Source organism: Chiloscyllium punctatum, chromosome 5 (assembly GCF_047496795.1).
Source record: "Chiloscyllium punctatum isolate Juve2018m chromosome 5, sChiPun1.3, whole genome shotgun sequence".
Classification (NCBI taxonomy): Eukaryota; Metazoa; Chordata; class Chondrichthyes; order Orectolobiformes; family Hemiscylliidae; genus Chiloscyllium; species Chiloscyllium punctatum.
The window spans coordinates 114290021-114308798 of NC_092743.1; the positions used below are offsets into that span (position 1 = coordinate 114290021).

General features: G+C 42.9%; 1 protein-coding gene across 33 annotated transcripts in view; it reads left to right on the forward strand.

The window, feature by feature from the left end:
* Positions 1 to 18778, forward strand: part of clasp2 (cytoplasmic linker associated protein 2) — a 320216-nt gene that overhangs the window by 42480 nt on the left and 258958 nt on the right. The window lies entirely within an intron of this gene.

Here is an 18778-nt window from a genome sequence, read left to right on the forward strand (position 1 = left end):
TTGAAATTTGAAGCTTCACTGGCAATTTGCACACAGGTCAGTGTGTCGAGACTTCTCACAACAATCTAGAGATGAGAAAATTTGGCTTGTGGTGTCGCATTTTCATGCCAGTTGTGTAAAATTCTATACCTCAGTCTCTGAACTGAAATTGCATCATATTTGTTCTTATGTAAATATAAAAGCTTTGGTTGAGGTTCTGGATGTAAGTTTGCTCGCTGAGCTGGTTTTCAGATGTTTCGTCACCATACTAGGTAACATAATCAGTGAGCCTCTGGTGAAACACTGGTGTTATTTATTTGTTGAGGCTTCCTTGGGTTGGTGATGTCATTTCCTATTCTTTTTCTCAGGGGTTGGTAAATGAGGTCCAAGTCAACGTGCTTGTTGGTAGAATTCTGTTTGGAATGCCATGCTTCTAGGAATTCTCGTGCGTGTCTCTATTTGGCTTGTCCTAGGTTGGATGTGTTGTCCCAGTTGAAGTGGTGTCCTTCCTCATCTGGATATAAGGATACCAGTGATAGTGGATCATGTATTTTTTGGTTCTGTCATCCTTCGTGGCATAAAATTCACAAGAGGAGGAAAGCAACAGCAAACTGTTATTCCTAGATGTCACGATAGAGTGAACAGTCAATGGGGAACTTCAAACCAGCGACTGGGGAAAACAACAGATACAGACCAAATACTGAACTATAGAAGCAAGCATCCCAAAACCCATCAACGAAGCTGCATTAGAACATTGTTTCAACGAGGCACCACACACTGCAGCACAGACGAACTACGAACATTAGAAGAAAATCAGCTATACAACGTAATCAAAAAGAACGGGCACCCAATGAAAACACTGCTCTGATTTCTGAACAACAAACAAGCAGACAATAACCATCCAGAAACCTTAATCACTCCCCTATATCAAAGACTTCTCCGAAATGACTGCCAGACTACTCAGACTTCTTGGCATCATGGTAGCCCATAAACCCACCAGCACATTGAACCAGCAGCTAATGAACTTGAAAGGCCCTATACAGCCAACAAGCAAAATGAACGTCATTTACAAAATGCGTTACAAGAACTGTAACAAACACTACATTGAACAAACGGGCAGAAAACTAGCCACCGGGAAACATGAACAATAACTAGCTACAAAAAGACATGACCCACTATCATTAGTATCCTTACATACAGATGAGGGAGGACACCACTTCGACTGGGACAATACATCCATCCTGGGACGTGCCAAACAGACATGGACAAGAATTCCTGGAAGTATGGCATTCCAACTGGAACTCCGTCAAATTACACATTGAATTGGACTCCATTTGCCACCCTCTAAAGGAAAAAGAACAGGAAATGATATAATCACGCAAAATGGCATCACCACGTGAAATGACATCACCAACCCAAGAAATCCTAAACACATAAACAGAAAGTGGGTCATAACACCAGTGCTTCACCGGAGGCTCACTGATGTTACCTAGTATGGCGACGAAATATCTGAAAACGAACGTTCCAGGTCAATGAGCAAACTTCCATAAAAGCACAGCATTGCATTTTTATACATATTTAAATTTCTGAGGACGTTGCCATAGGAATATCTTAAACCTTTATTACATTGGAATTGTCTATTTTTTAACGAAACTTGATGCATTGCATGGAATATATCAACATAAGTAGGTTAATTTAGAAGTGACTAGTATTTTGATATCCATCCTACCAGTGTTTTTGTTTTCCTTTTTGGGGTATCTTATTTTGAAACGTTTGGATCATAGAGCTGTACAGCATGGAAACAGACCCTTCAGTCTAACTCATCCTTGCCAATCAGATATTCTAAATTAATCTAGTCCCATTTACCAGTATTTGGCCCATATCCCTCTAAACTCTTCATATTCATGTACCTATCCAGATGCCTTTTAAATGTTGTAATTTTAGCAGCCTTACACCACTTCCTCTGGCAGCTCATTCCATACACATAACACCCTTTGTGTGAAAAAGTTGCTCCCAGGTCACTTTTAAATCCCTTCTCACCTTTAAACCTATGCACTCTAGTTTTGGACTTGCCCATATCTGGTAAAGACCTTGTCTGTTCACCCTATCCATTTCCCTCATGATTTTATAAACCTCTATAAGGTCACCCCTCCAGCCTTTGACGCTCCAGGGAAAATAGCCCCAGCCCCAGCCTACTCAGCCTCTCCCCCTGTCTCACATCCTCAAACCCTGGCAACACCTTTTGTAAATCTTCTTTGAACCCTCTCAAGTTTCACAACATCCTTCCCATAGGAGGAAGACCAGAATTGCACGCAATATTCCAAAAGTGGCCTAACCAATGTCTTGTATAGCTGCAAAACAACCTCCCAACTTCTATACTCAATGCACTGACCAGTAAAGGCAAGCATATCAAACACTTCCTTTACCACCTTGTTAACCTGGGACTCTACATTCAAGGAACTATGAACTTGCACTCCAAGGTCAACAGCACTCCCCGGGACCTTACCATTAAGTGTATAAGTCCTGCCGCAATTTGACTTTCCAAAGTGCAGCACCTCACATTTATCTAAACTAAACTCCATTTGACACTCATTGGCCCACCTTATCAAGATCCCGTTGTATTCTGAGGTAACCTCTTTCATTGTCCAAATTTGTTGTCATCTGCAAACTTACTATTTCGTAGTACTTCACACAATTGATTACTTTTAAAGTGTATATAAAAGACATGTATTGCAAATTTAGTGACCATTCAACTTAAAATAATTGTCCATCATGTTTCCTGAAAAAAAAATTGTTTCATTGTATTTTGTTAGACAAAATGAGAAGTGTGAATCTCAATCTCTGTCATTTTGTGTGCAGCAATGATATTTATGTTGTATATTGAGAATATTCTTAGGATTGCTTGTTTACTTAGGATGGCCACACTTGCATCCATCCTTGTGGGTATAGACTGAATTTCAGTTTGGTCCCCTTGGGGAACAGGATATACAGGGGAACCTCCAATTACCCAAATGTGAAGGGCGGGCACTATTTCATTCTGATAATCAATTATTTTGGTTAATCGATTTAAATGCCTTTCCTCTGGGGCTTGGAGTTTTTGCTCCCGTTCAGGAGACTGCAGCAGCATACTACATGCAAGCCCCTTCTTTCCCCCCGCCCCCCCCCCCCACGCCAACACCGCGCAACACCGCTCACCCACGCCCACCCTGTCCAACACCACCCCCGCCCCCACCCCGTGCAATACCTCCCTGCCCCAAAACTACTTCCACCTTCCCCCACCGCCCCAACACCTCTCCCCGCCCTTAACCCCGTGCAATACCACCTCCTGCTCCCAACCCCACCCCTGCCCCCAACCCCGTGCAACACCTACCCCTCTCCCCCAACCCCATGCAACACTCACCTTCCCCACCACCCACCCCATGCAACATCACCCCTGCCCCCAACCCTGTGCAACATCTTCCACTGCCCCCAACACCGCCCCAACCCTGGCCACAACACTGCCACACCCCCCCCCCCCCCCCCCCCACCTCTCCGGGGCAGCTGGACTGTACACCAACAACAAGACTGCTGCTGCTGCAGTTGCCTTTGTGGGGTAGGTCACCAAATAGTGCATGCACAGCCACACATGCAACTTTTTACTGCAACATTTTGACAGGTTCCACTTTTGCCCTGTACAACAACGTTGGAGAGATTATGTGGGGAAGTGGGGTTGAGGGTATACCCCTGTGTAGAACTCCAGGGAAAGTGTGGGGAGGGGGAGAGGGCAAGCAGTCAGTCACTTGGAGACCGTGCCTGTTTAATCACTGTAAACAAAAGGTGCGATCACTGTTGGAAACATGTCTTTGTAATATTTCCATCGGTACCTCAAGATCTTCTTTGGATAATCCAATTTTTGGATAATTGATATTTGGATAATCGAGGTTCCTCTGTAGTTTGTCTGATTATGTGTAATTGATCCTAGGTGTTGCATTGTCATTTTCCTCCTCAGTTGGCTTCCCTTCCAACTCAGTAAGTTTTGAGAAGGTTGATCAATTCAATCCATGATCTAGTAACTAACTCAATTAGATCAGTAATAGTAAAATGGGAAGTGATGAACTATGACAGGATAGATAGTAACTATTTAAGAGTATATCAACAGATAATGTTATGAATATGTCAAAGGACAGAAGTCAAAGCTCTGTATTTGAATGCATGAAAACCTTGGTCCAAAACAATTTAGCTGTTAATATAGATAGAAAAATGTGTATGATAGCCATTAGAGAGACGTGGTTGCAGGATGACATAGATTGTCAAAACAACAAGGAATAAAATTGTCACAATCTGTTCTGAAGAAGGGTCACTGGACCCAAAATGTTAACCTTGCTTTCTCTCTACAGGTACTGCCAGACCTGATGAGTTTCTCCAACAATTTCTCTTTTTGTTGTGGAATAAGAGTCTGCCCCTTGGCCTTTTGAACCTGTTTCGCCATTTAATAAGCTCATGGCTAATCTGATTTTAAATTAAGCTCTACATTCCTGCATACCCACAATAATTTTTCATCCTCTCAGTAATCAAGAATCTATTTAACTCTTCTTTAAAAATGTCTGCAGATTCACTGCCTTTTGAGGAATGGAATTCCAAAGACTCAACTTGAAGAGAATTTCTTTTCCTTATCTCTGCCTTAAATTATGACCCCTAGTTCTTGATTCTCTCACCAAATAAAACATCCTTTCCACACCCACCTGGTCAGGTCCATAAAAAATAGGAGCAGGAGTACACTGTTTGGCTCTTTGTGCCTGCATCACCATTCCTGAAGAAGGACTTATGCCCAAAACGTCGATTCTCCTCCTCGGATGCTGCCTGGCCTGCTGTGTTTTTCCAGCACCACATTTTTCAACAACTGCCTGCATCACCATTCAGCATGAACATCCAACTTGGTACCTGTTCCTGCTTTCTTCCCATACTATTTGATCCTTTTAGCCTTATACCTAACTCTTTTTCTTAAAAAACATTCAATGTTTTGGCCTTTCTGTCGCAGTGTATTCCACAGGCTTATCACTGTCTCGGTGAAGAAATTTCTTATCTCCATCCTAAATGGCTTACCATTGATTCTCATCCCCAGTTCTAGACTCTCCAGTCACTGGGAACATTGTTCTTGCATTTATTCTGTTTAGTCTTGTTAGAATTTTATACATTTCTTTAAGATCTGCCCTGCATTTTTAAACTTCTACAACTAGGGGACTTAGTATGAGAATTAAGGCTAGACCATATAAATGTGACGTTCGGAAGAACTTCGACACAAACACTTCAGTATGTAGGGGTCAGTTAGCTCAGTTGGTTGCACAGCTAATTTGCAATGCAGTGTGATGCCGATAGCATGGGTTTAATTTCCCACAGTGGTTGAGGTTTCCATTCTATTAGCTTTCTGGATTACTTGCTACAGCTGCACTCTAACCTTCTATAACAATTTCCTGCGATACATAAAATTAGACAGAACAGAAATAGATCCTTTAGTCCAACTTATCCATGCTGATCAAGTTTCTCAAACTAAACTAGTCCCACTTGCCTACACTTGGGCTATATCCCTCTAAACCTTTCCTATTCATGTATGTCTTTTAAACTATGCCTACATCTTCCGCTTCCTCTGGCAGTTCATTCCACACACTGTGGAAAAAGCTGGCCCCTCGGGTCCTTTTAAATCTTTTCCCCCTCTCTCCTTAAAAATATACGCCTAAGTTTTTACCTCATCCACCCGAAGGGCCTTTGCTCTTCACCTTTTCTATGCCCCCAGGCAGTTCAGGTTCTGCAGTCTCTCGCCATTAAGATAATTTTCTCCCAAAATGGACAAATTCACACTTTCCCACATTATACTCCATTTGCTAGTTCATTACCCATTCACTTAATCTATCTCCATCCCTTTTAAGCTCCTTACATGCTCTTCACAAATCACTTTCCGACTTATTTTTGTCATCAGCAGATTTATCTGCTATACCTTCAGTCGCTTCATTCAAATCATTTCTAAAAATTGGAAGAAGTTGAGGCCCCAACACCAACCCCTGTGACATACCACCGGTAACGTCCTGCCAGCCTGAAGAGGACCCGTTCATTGCTACTCTCTGATAGCCAATCTTTTCTCCATTCCAACATGTTAACTCAACGGTATGAGCGTTCATTTTCCGTAGTAACCTTTAATGTGGCACCTCATAAAATGCCTTCTGTAAATTTAAGTACAGAGGAACCTCAATTATCTGAAGGACACTGGGGGTAGTATTTCGTTGGGTTAATCAAATGCCCAACATCAGGACCATTCGATCTTGCCGGATAATCTGATAATGGATAAGCAAATGCCGGATAATCGAGGTTCCTCTGTACAATACATCACTGGTTTCCCGTTATCTAAAGTATCGATCAAATTACTTCTTCAATGAATGTTAACCACAGATGGCATGTCTGTCCCTTAGAATATATCTCATTTGTTGGCCTGGTAGTTCTTGTTTCCTAGAATATCCCCTTAAATCTTTGCTACTACACCTCCATTGACTTGTCTCTTCACCAAAATTGTCTCTGCAGTTTTGTTGGCTGTGGGTTCGCACCCTCATAATTGCCCTTGTTTAAATTAAAAACTCCTCTTGGGCTCAGACTTCTCTCCCTTAATGTTTAAATAAAATTCAACCACATTATGGTCACTGCTTCTCAGAGGTACTTTCAGTGTGAAGTCAGTATTTAATCCTATCTCGTGGATTAAAACCAGGTCAAGTTATAGCCCTAAAAACACAAAATGCTGGAGATTACAGTGAATCAGACAGCATCTATGGAGAGAAAACCAGCTAATGTTCCACATCTAGATGACACTTCAGCAGCTGTTGAGTCATCTAGACTCAATGTTAGCTTGCTAACTCTACATGGATGTTGCCTGACCTGTGGTGATCTCCAGCATTTTCCGTTTACAGTACAGATTTCAACATCTCCTACATCAAGTTGGTGCCGTTATTTACTTTTCTAAGATGTAGTCCCAAAATGAGTTGCTCATTTTAACAACTTTCTCCTATCTGATTTTTCCAGTCTACATGTCTGTTAAAATCCGCCATGATAATTACTGTATGCTTTTGACAAACTCCCATTATTTCTTGTTGGAGAGCCTGTCTTTCTGTCGTTACTGTTTGGGGGCCTGTACACAACTCTCAAGTGACCTCTTGACTTTACCATTCCTCATCAATCCCCAATATCCCGGTTTCCTAAATCTTGTTGATCCTTCTGTCATGCAAACATTATCTTCAAATAACAGTCACTCCTCCACCCTTTCCTAGCTTTCTGTCCTTCCTAAATGTCATATACCCTTCAATATTCAGGTCCCAATATAGGACATTCTGCAGTTCCATCTTCAGTAATGCCCACTAGATTACGATCATGTTTATTTATCTTAGTTTATACTTCTAGTTCATCTGCTTTGAATGCTAGGTGCATTCAAGTACAGTGCCTTGAGTTTTATCCTTTTTATCAGTTTTGTAATTTATGATCTTGTCTACCGACTTGGTCTTAGATCAGCATTCTCTATACCTTCAAGTCTGTGTCTGTTATCCTTTCCCACTCTTCACTGCAATTTCTCAAATTTTGTCCCTTGTCCCCACTATTTAGTTTAAAACCAACTTTAGTTCCCTAGTCATGTGTTTGCAAGAACGTCAGTACATTTCAGGTGTAGATTGTCCCTGTGATACAGATCCCCATGTTCCCCAGTATTAGTGCCAGTGTCCCATGAACTGGAACCCACTTCTCCGATACCAGTCTTCCAGCCATACATACCTGTCTAACTTTTCTTTACTTTCTAATTTGCATTTATAATAATGCAGAGATTATTACGTTTGAGTTTCTGTTTAATTTGGTGCTTAGCTCCTCACGCTAGCAATGCAGAAATTCTCTCCTCATTCTGCTTTCATCTTTGGTGCTGACATGAACCCTGCCAACTGGCTTCATGCCCTCTAACTATATCTCTTCTCCAGCCCGGAGCAGATATCCTGAACCCTGGCACCAGTTAGAAAATATGGCTGTTTGGACTCATTCACTTTGCTGTAGAGGACAGTGTCAATCCCCTTGACTATGCAGTTCCTCAAGATCACTACAGTCCTTTTGGCTTCTCCACTTGAATGTTTTCCTGTACCACAGTGCCATAGTCATTTAATCTCTGCCACAGCCCCTGCTCTCGTACTCTGGGTGCCTTTACCTGTCTCATTTGCAATCACACCTCCTGTTACTGACCATATCAGAATGCTCTCTTCTAAGTGGTCTGACTGCATCGTGGTACAAAGAATCCATGTAATTTTATCTCTCCCAAAGCAATGTCTGTAGTTTACATTTACCTCTTAAACTCTGAGCAGCTTTGGTTCAGTTATTGCGGATATTTGCCCTGGCTCATAAGGGTATCCTTGAGCTCTAACCACTGCAGCTTTGACACATTACCTACACTGCCATTCTTAATTACTTAAATTTTTAAAATCAATTATTTAATGATATTATTCACTTATATTAATTTCGCCACCAATACAACATACTATGTTAGAACGTGAGAATAGAGTTGACTGAGACCAGTTAACAAATAGTCACTCCTAAAGTTGCAAACATCTGTATTCTGTTTTGATCTGATGTTTGTTTTGAGTTTCCTGCCTGCAAATCCTTCCTTGGCAATAACAGCAAATGAACATTTTGACTTTGTGATGTTACAATTTTTCAACAAAAACTAACTGCAGGACACTCTTTACTGTTTCACTGCAATTATGACTGCAGGACCCATTCCATACTGCCTCACTGTGAATCTGACTGCAGGACTGTCTTTTGGACTGCTTCATTATGATGCTGACTGCAGTACTCTCTTCCCAGACTGCTTCATTGCAATGGGGAGAAAGTGAGGACTGGATTAGTGGTGCTGGAAGAGCACAGCAGTTCAGGCAGCATCCAACGAGCAGCGAAATCGACGTTTCAGGCAAAAGCCCTTCATTAGGAATAAAGGCAGTGAGCCTGAAGCGTGGAGAGATAAGCTAGAGGAGGGTGGGGGTGGGGAGAGAGTAGCATAGAGTATAATGGGTGAGTGGGGGAGGAGATGAAGGTGATAGGTCAAGGAGGAGAGGGTGGAGTGGATAGGTGGAAAAGAAGATAGGCAGGTCAGACAAGTCCGGACAAGTCAAGGAGACAGTGCTGAGCTGGAAGTTTGAAACTAGGATGAGTTAGGGGAAGGGGAAATGAGGAAGCTGTTGAAGTCCATATTGATGCCCTGAGGTTGAAGTGTTCCGAGGCGGAAGATGAGGCGTTCTTCCTCCAGGCGTCTGGTGGTGAGGGAGCGGCGGTGAAGGAGGCCCAGGACCTCCATGTCCTCGGCAGAGTGGGAGGGGGAGTTGAAATGTTGGGCCACGGGGCGGTTTGGTTGATTGGTGCGGGTGTCCTGGAGATATTCCCTAAAGTGCTCTGCTAGGAGGCGCCCAGTCTCCCCAATGTAGAGGAGACCACATCGGGAGCGACGGATACAATAAATGATATTAGTGGATGTGCAGGTAAAACTTTGGATGTGGAAGGCTCCTTTAGGGCCTTGGATAGAGGTGAGGGAGGTGGTGTGGGCACAGGTTTTACAGTTCCTGCGGTGGCGGGGGAAAGTGCCAGAATGGGAGGATGGGTTGTTTGGGGGTGTGGACCTGACCAGGTAGTCACAGAGGGAACGGTCTTTGCGGAAGGCGGAAAGGGGTGGGGAGGGAAATATATCCCTGGTGGTGGGGTCTTTTTGGAGGTGGCGGAAATGTCGGCGGGTGATTTGGTTTATGCGAAGGTTTGTAGGGTGGAAGGTGAGCACCAGGGGCGTTCTGTCCTTGTTACGGTAGGAGAGGTGGGGTCTGAGGGCGGAGGTGCGGGATGTGGACAAGATGCGTTGGAGGGCATCTTTAACCACGTGGGAAGGGAAATTGCAGTCTCTAAAGAAGGAGGCCATCTGGTGTGTTCTATGGTGGAACTGGTCCTCCTGGGAGCAGATACGGCGGAGGCGGAGAAATTGGGAATACGGGATGGCATTTTTGCAAGAGATAGGGTGGGAAGAGGTGTAATCCAGGTAGCTGTGGGAGTCGGTGGGTTTGTAAAAAATGTCAGTGTCAAGTCGGTCGTCACTAATGGAGATGGAGAGGTCCAGGAAGGGGAGCGAGGTGTCAGAGATGGTCCAGGTAAATTTAAGGTCAGGGTGGAATGTGTTGGTGAAGTTGATGAATTGCTCAACCTCCTTGCGGGAGCATGAGGTGGCGACAATGCAGTCATCGATGTAGTGGAGGAAGAGGTGGGGAGTGGTGCCGGTGTAATTACGGAAGATCAACTGTTCTACATAGCCAACAAAGAGACAGGCATAGCTGGGGCCCATACGTGTGCCCATGGCTACGCCTTTGGTCTGGAGGAAGTGGGAGGATTCAAAGGAGAAATTGTTAAGGGTGAGGACCAGTTCGGCCAAACGAATGAGAGTGTCAGTGGAAGGGTACTGTTGGGGACGCCTGGAGAGGAAAAGAATGGAGGGCTTGGAGGCCCTGGTCATGGCGAATGGAGGTGTAGAGGGATTGGATATCCATGGTGAAGATGAGGTGTTGGGGGCCAGGGAAACGGAAGTCTTGGAGGAGGTAGAGGGCGTGGGTGGTGTCTCGAACGTATGTGGGGAGTTCCTGGACTAAGGGGGGGATAGGACAGTGTCAAGGTAGGTAGAGATGAGTTCAGTGGGGCAGGAGCATGCTGAGACAATGGGTCGACCAGGGTGGTCAGGCTTGTGGATCTTGGGAAGGAGGTAGAACCGGGCAGTGCGGGGTTCCCGGACTATGAGGTTGGAAGCTGTGGGTGGGAGACCTCCTGAGGTGATGAGGTTCTGTATGGTCTGGGAGATGATGGTTTGGTGATGGGGGGTGGGGTCATGGTCGAGGGAGCAGTAGGAAGAGGTGTCCTCGAGTTGGCGTTTGGCTTCAGCGGTGTAGAGGTCAGTTCGCCAGACTACCACTGCGCCCCCTTTATCCGCTGGCTTAATGGTGAGGACTGCAGATGCTGGAGATCAGAGCTGAAAATGTGTTGCTGGAAAAGCACAGCAGGTCAAGCAGCATCCATGGAACAGGAGAATCGACGTTTCGGGCATAAACCCTTCTTCAGGAAGGGGGGCTTGTGCCCGAAACGTCGATTCTCCTGTTCCTTGGATGCTGCCTGACCTACTGTGCTTTTCCAGCAACACATTTTCAGCTCTGTTTCATTGCAATGCCAACTGCAGGACTTGATGCTAGAAAAAGGTTAGGGATGGCCCTATTAATTTTTAATTGCATTAGAACAGTACAAAGGGAGTATCAAATTTCAGGGAATTAGAGTATAGAATGTGTTTGGAAGCAGTTCAAAGCAGGTTTACTGGACTAGTACCTTGAGTTAATGGTTTGTCTTTTGAGGAATGTTTTGATGGTCCTGGCATATCTTGGCTTGAGTTCTAAGGGTAAGAGATAACTTGGTTGAAACTTAAGCTTCTGAGGTGTTCTAACAAGGAGGATGCAGAAAATATGTTTCTTCCAGTTCCGGTCAAGTTACAGCACTGCCATATACCCAATAACATGGAGAATTTCCTAGATATGTTCTGTGCTCAAAAAAGGACACAAAACTAACCCAACCAATTACTGCTCTATCAATCTACTCTTGTGAATATCTATGAAATGATGGATGGGGTCATCAACAATGCTGTCAATTGATACTTGCAAAAAAATGACCAGGTCAGTTTGGTTCCCACAAGGGCCACCCAGCTGCTAACTTAATTACAGTTTTGTTCCAAAAGTAGATAGAAGAGCTGAACTCCAGAGACAAAAGGAAAGTGACTGCCTTTGATATTGAAGGCACAATTTGATTTTGGTGTCAGAGAGCCTTGATGGAAGAGGAGTCAGTGGGAATCATGGGAAAGTTCTCTGCTGTTGTCGTCATGCCCTGAAAGAGGGAAGATAATTGGAGTTGTTTCAGATTAATCATCTCAGAAGTGGGGATGTTCTCTGCGTAATATTCAGCAGCATTTGCAACTCCTCATACTGAAGCATATGCAGCAAGACCTGGAAAACATTTAGGTTGGAGTTGACAAGTGGCAAACAATGTTCTTGCCATACAAATACCATGCAATCTTAAAGAATATAGGAGTTGACCATTATTTTAATGAAGAATGACTGAGAAAACCACAGCACAGAGGGATTTGGAAATCCTTGTCCACCAATCACAAAGAGCTAGCATCCAAATCCAGCATAAGTCAGACCACATCTCTGAAGTACTGTGAATTATTTTAGTCCCCTTATCGAAGGAAAGAAATACCAACATTGGAAGCAGCTCAAAGAAGGTTCATTTGGTTGCTTCCAGATATGGAGGGATTTCCTTATGAGGGGAAGTTGTTTAAGTTGGGCTTGTATGCTTTGGAGATGGGAGGAATGAGAAGAGGCTTTAATGAAACATGTTGGATTATTAAAGAGTTTGACAGGGAAAATTCAGAGAGGTTGTTCCCCCTTGTGTGAGAGTCAACGACTAGAAGATATAAACTGAGGAAGGTGCGTTCAAGACAGAAATGAGGATTTTTTTTCTGAGAAGGTAGTCAATCTAGGGAATCCTGCCAAGGAGAGCTGTTGTGGCTAGGTTGCTAAGTAGGTTCCCGGCTGAGATAGACAGATTTTCAATCGGTAAGGAAATCAGGGTTCATGGGTGAAGGTGGGAAAATGGAGTTGAGAATTATCAGATCAGTCATTATATCATTCAATAGCAGAGCAATCCTGATGAGCAAAAGCATACTTTTCCTCCTGTATCTTATGTCCTTTTCTTAGCATTGAGCTGACGGAGTTTGTTGGCAGAGGAAGTTTCAAAATTAGAGAGGCATTGTGAATGTAAGTTTACTCGCTAAACTGGAAGGTTTGTTTTCAGTCATTTTTGTCACCATACTTGGTAATATTATCAATGAGCCTCCAGTGAAGCACTGGTATTATGACCTGTTTCGATTTATCTATTTAAGTTTCCTTGGGTTAGTGGTCTCATTTCCTGTGGTGCTGTCATTTCCTGTTCTTTTTCTCAGAGGGTGGTAAATGGGTCCAAGTCAATGTGCTTGTTGGTAGAGTACCAGTTGGAATGCCATGCTTCTCTGAATTCTTGTGCGTGTCTCTGTTTGGCTTATCCCAGGATGGATGTGTTGTCCCAGTGGTGTACTCCCTCATCTGTATGTAAGGATACTGGTGATAGTGGGTCATGTTTGTTTGTGGCTAGTTGACGTTCATGTATCCTGGTGGCTAGTTTTCTGCCTATTTGTCACAGTTCTTGCAAGCTATTTTGTAAATGACGTTCGTTTTGCTGGTTATCTGTGCAGGGTCTTTTAAGTTCATTGGCTGCTGTTTTAGTGTGTTGGTGGGTTTGTATACTTCCTGCACGAATGCCTGAGGAAACAGGTACTACCTGAATGTCTTAAATACAAACTTCCCCTTAACACCCCTCTAGCGAAAAGAATAGCAGAGCGAAACGGCTGCAGAATGCTTAGAGAAATGATTAACAACGCCCACCGATTCCATTATTACAACCAGGAAATTTTGCACCAAAAAACTCACAAATGCGACAGACCATAAATGGATCGACACAGTAGAACGAGCCATAGACATTAGACAACAACAAACATAAAAACTGAAAAAACTAGACCTGCAGAAAAAACTCGACAAACTCACAGAAAATAACAACATAGACAATCTAGAAGAATGGATAAAATAACTTACATGACCAACCCTTAACAGATGCTGACAAAGCTGTCTTGGTAAGAAGATTAAGTTACAACTTCCAGCATGCGGACAAAGATTTCTTAGCAGCATTAGCAACAACACTGAAAGACAACAAATTCACAGAAGAAACCCAGCAAACCATCAGACAGGCAGTCCCACCAATATTAAGCAGGGCAAAGGAAGGAAACACACTCCATACACAAGAAAGGAAAGCACTAGAAAGACTCAAAGATAAAAACATCGTTATCCTTCCTGCAAAGGACACTTGACAGTCATTTTAAACCAAAGAGACTACATTGAGAAAGTGAATGCACTGTTTGTAGATACCGACATTTGCCAACAGGTGGCAATAGACCTGACCCACAACTCTAACTGAATCACAGCCCTACTCGAAAAAAGTTCAGAAGACTCGAACATATAGTTCTGCTAACCATCCAGCCCAAACTTTGGGTTCAGTACGTGGATGGCACCTTTGTCATCACTAAACAGAACGTATTAGAGGAAACGGAATACCATCAATAATACCCTTACTGGCATAAAATTCACTAAAGAGGAGGAAAACAACAACACACTGCTATTCCTCAATGTCACAGTACAGCGAACAGTCAATGGGGAACTTCAAACCAGCTTCTACAGGAAAACAACACAGATGGATCAAATACTGAACTATAGAAGGAATCGTCCCAACACCCACAAATGAAGCTGCATTAGAACATTATTTCAACGAGACGCAACACACTGCCGCACAGAGGAACTACGAAGAGAAGAGGAAACTCACCTATACAGCGTAATCAAAATCAAAACCCAATGAAACCAGTCCGTCGATTTCTCAGTAACAAACCAGAACAAGTAGACAAAATGTGTTCAGAAACCATAGACATTCTCATCTGTATCAAAGGCATCTCAGAAATAACTTACAGACTACTCTGATTTCTTGGCATCACGGTAGCCCATAAACCCATCAACACACTAAAACAGCAACTAATGAACTTGAAAGACCCTATACAGACAACAAGCAAAACAAACCTCATTTACAAAATGCATTGCAAGAACTGTAACAAACACTACATTGAACAAACGGGCAGAAAACTAGCCATCAGGAAACATGAACAATAACTAGCCAGAAAAAGACATGACCCAGTCACTAGTATCCTTAAATGCAGATGAGGAAGGACACCACTTCGACTGGGGACAAGCCAAACAGACACTCATGAGAATTCTTCGAAGCATGGCTTTCCAACCGGAACTTTATCAACAAACACGTTGCCTTGGACCCCATTTACCACCGTCTCAGAAAAAGAACAGGAAATGACAACACCAATCCAAGGAACCCTAAACAGATAAAGAGAAAGCGGGTCATAACACTAGTGCTTCACTGGAGGCTCATTGATGATACCTAGTATGGTGACAAAATATCTAAAAACCATCCTTCCAGCTCAGTGAGCAAAATTACATCCAGAGCCTCAACCTGAGCTACAAATCTCCTCAAAACTCATTATAGAGGAACCTCGATTATCCGAATGATATAGGCGGGCACTATTTCGTTCAGATAATTGATTATTTGGTTAATTGATTTCCTCTGGGCTCAAGAGTTTTCTGTGAAGTCTGCTCCCCATTCAGGAAACCCGCTCCCACCAAGCCACTGCTTGTCCTGAACCCTATCGGCTCCCGCCCCCAACCCACATCCCCACCCACTATCTGAATTTTTTTTTTTACTTCTCCACCAACCCCCCCCCCCCCCTACTGGGGCAGCTGGACTGTACACGAACAATAAGATTGTTGCTGCCTTTGTGGGATAAGTCTCCAAATAGCATACTGCCCAGGACTCTGTTTGGCAGCAGTTCAGTGAGCTGAGTTTGTTTTTAATCATTGTACCTGTAAACGAAAGACACATTCAGGGTTGAAACAGCTCTTTGACGTAATGTTTCTATTGGGACCTTGAGGTCCTCTTTGGATAATCTGATATTCTGATCATCGAGGTTCCTCTGTATAGAGGCATGGATAATCAGAATCTTTTTCTCAGGATACAAATGTCAATTACTAAGGGATGTAGGTTTAAGCTAAAAGTGTGATAGTTTAAGGGATATGTGAGAGGCAAATATGTTTTTTATACAGAGGCTAATAAGCACCTGGAATGCGCTGCCAGAGGAGGTGATAAAAGCAGGTACAATAGCAACGTTTAAGAGGTATCTTAATAGATATTGCCTGCCTGTTTAGATGGATGTGACCACATAGAGGCAAAAGATTTTAAGTTTAAAAAGGTGTCATTTGTCAGCGCAGGCTTGGTGGGCTGTAGGGCCTGTTCCTCTGCAGTTTTGTGCTTTATTCTCTTGACATTCTGAGAACACAATTTGCAAAAGACCCATTTTTAAATGTGTTTTGGAGAGGTAATTGAGATTGAGCACATGCACAGTTGTCACCTCTGAGTTGGACACTGACCGAGGTTGGATAGAAGGTTGAAAACATGAAGATGTTCGGTAAATCATCTCCCACCTGTGGATTGGAATAGGCACATCCATGACTTCTGCATCCTGATCCGACATTGTAGTTTTTTATTGGCCCTATCTGTTTTTCTCCTGTGTGCATTGATAGAATATTTTTAGGTTTTCCTTAATTTTACTTATCAATGTTTTTCAAATCCTCTCTTTACTTTCCAAGTTTTCTTGACAGTTTCTGTTTTCCTTGAGGATTTCTTACAGTTTTGAGATCGCATTTTTTAGCATAGGCTTCCCTATTTTGGCATTTTCTGCTCTATATGTTCTTTGACATGTGAGTCCTAAATTATTGAATCAATAGAGAGATAAGAATAAATACATTCCTAGGATATTCTCTTTGAGTGCTTCCCATCTTAACAAGGTTGACAAGTGAATGGCACAAATCATTGCAAATGAATATGATTTGCTAGCCATCATGGAGACATGGTTGCAGAATGGTCATGACTGGGAATTAAATATCAAGGGGTACCAGACTATTCGGAAGGACAGACAGTAATGCATGGGAGGTGGTGTAGCTGTAATATTAAAGGATGACATCAGGGCAGTGCTGAGAGATGATATAGGTTCTATGGAGCATGATATCGAATATGTTTTGGTGGAAATTGGGAATTCCAAGAAGAAAAAGTCAGTGATAGGTGTAGTCTATAGGCCACCAAATAATAACATCACATTGAGGTGGGCAATAAACAAGGAAATAACGAATGCCTACAAAAATGGTTCAGCACTTATCATGGGAGGTTTTAATCTGCATGTAGATTGGTCGAACCAGCTCAGTCAAGGTAGCCTTCAGGAGGAGTTTGTTGGGTGTATTCGTGATAGTTCTCTTGAACAGCATGTTATGGAATCGACGAGGGAGCAAGTTATCCGAGATCTGGTCCTAGACGGGAATAATTAATGACCTCATTGTCAGGGATCCTCTTGGAAGGAGTGATCACCGTATGGTTGAATTTAAAATACAACTGGATAATGTGAAGATAAAATCCAATACCAGGGTTATGTGCTTGACTAAGGGCGACTATGATAGAATGAGGGAGGACCTGGCTAAAGTAGACTGGAAACAGAGACTTTATGGTGCTACAGTTGGCAAGCAGTGGAGGATCTTCAAAGAACATTTTCAGAGTTCTCTGGTGAGAAAGAAGGATTGTAAGAGGAGGGGTAATCTGCAATGGGTGTCTAAGGAATAAGGCAGGCTATTAAAGTAAAAGAGAAGGCATACAAAGTGGCCAAGAATAGCAGGAATCTTGAAGATTGGGAAAACTTCAAAGGTCAACAGAAAGCTACAAAGAGTTGTTTTTAAAAAAAAGTAAGGTAGAATATGAGAAAAAAACTAGTGCAGAATATAAAAGCAGACAGCAAAAATTTCTATAAAATATAAAATGAAGAAGAGTGGCTAAAGTAAATGTTGGCCCTTTAGAGGATGAGAAGGAGCAATTAGTTATGAGATGATGAAATGGCTGAGGCATTGAACAGGTACTTTGCATTGGCCTTCACAGTGGAGGATACTAATAACATGCCAGTGACAAAGAGACAAAGGTAGGTGAGGATATGGAAACAACTATTACGGAAAAATTAGTGTTGCGTAAGCTAATGGAGCTAAGGATAGATAAGTCTCCTGGCCTTAATGGAATGCATCCCAGGGTACTAAGAGATGGCGGGCGAAATAGCAGGTGGATTGGCAGTAATTTTCCAGAATTTGCTATACTCTGGGGCAGTCCCAACAGATTGAAAAATAGAAAGTGTGATGCCACTGTTTAAAAAGGGAAGTAGACAAAAGATGGGGAACTATAGACCAGTGACCTTAACCTCTGTAGTTGGAAAGATGCTTGAGTCTATTGTCAAGGAACAAAATAGCAAGGCATCTTGAAAGCAATTGTCCCATTGTACAGATGCAGCATGAGTTCATGAAGGGCAGGTCATGCTTTATAAATATTTTGGAATTCTCTGAAGACATTTCAAGCAAGGTAGAAAACGGGGACCCAGTGGGTGTGGTGTACTAGATTTCCAAAAGGCCTTTGGCAAGGTGCTGCATGTGAGGCTGTTGCATAAGATAAGAAGAAGAAAATTTGCAGCCCAGGAACAGGCCCTTCAGCCCTCCAAGCCTGAGCCGATCCAGATGTACTGTCTTAACTTGTCGGTCAATTCCTAAGCATCTGTATCCCTCTACTTCCCATCTACTTGTGTATTTATCCAGATGCATCTTAAATGAATCTACCATGCCTGCCTCTACCACCTCTGCTGGCAACGCGTTCCAAACGCGTTCCACCCTCTGTGTGAAGTACTTCCCGCATGTATCCCCCTTAAACTTTCCACCTCTCTCCTTGAAAGCATGACCTCTCATTATTGAGGTATGCATGATGTTAGGGGTAGAGTATCAGCATTGATAGAGGAGTGGTTGACTGACAGGAAGCAAAGAGTGAGGATAAATGTGTGCTATTCTGATTGGAAATCAGTGACTAATGCATACAATTTTTTTCACAGACAATACAAAGATATTAATGATTGCAGAACCATTATCAATGGGGAGAAAAAAATAGGCAAAAAAAAACTGTTGGAAAAGGAAGAATT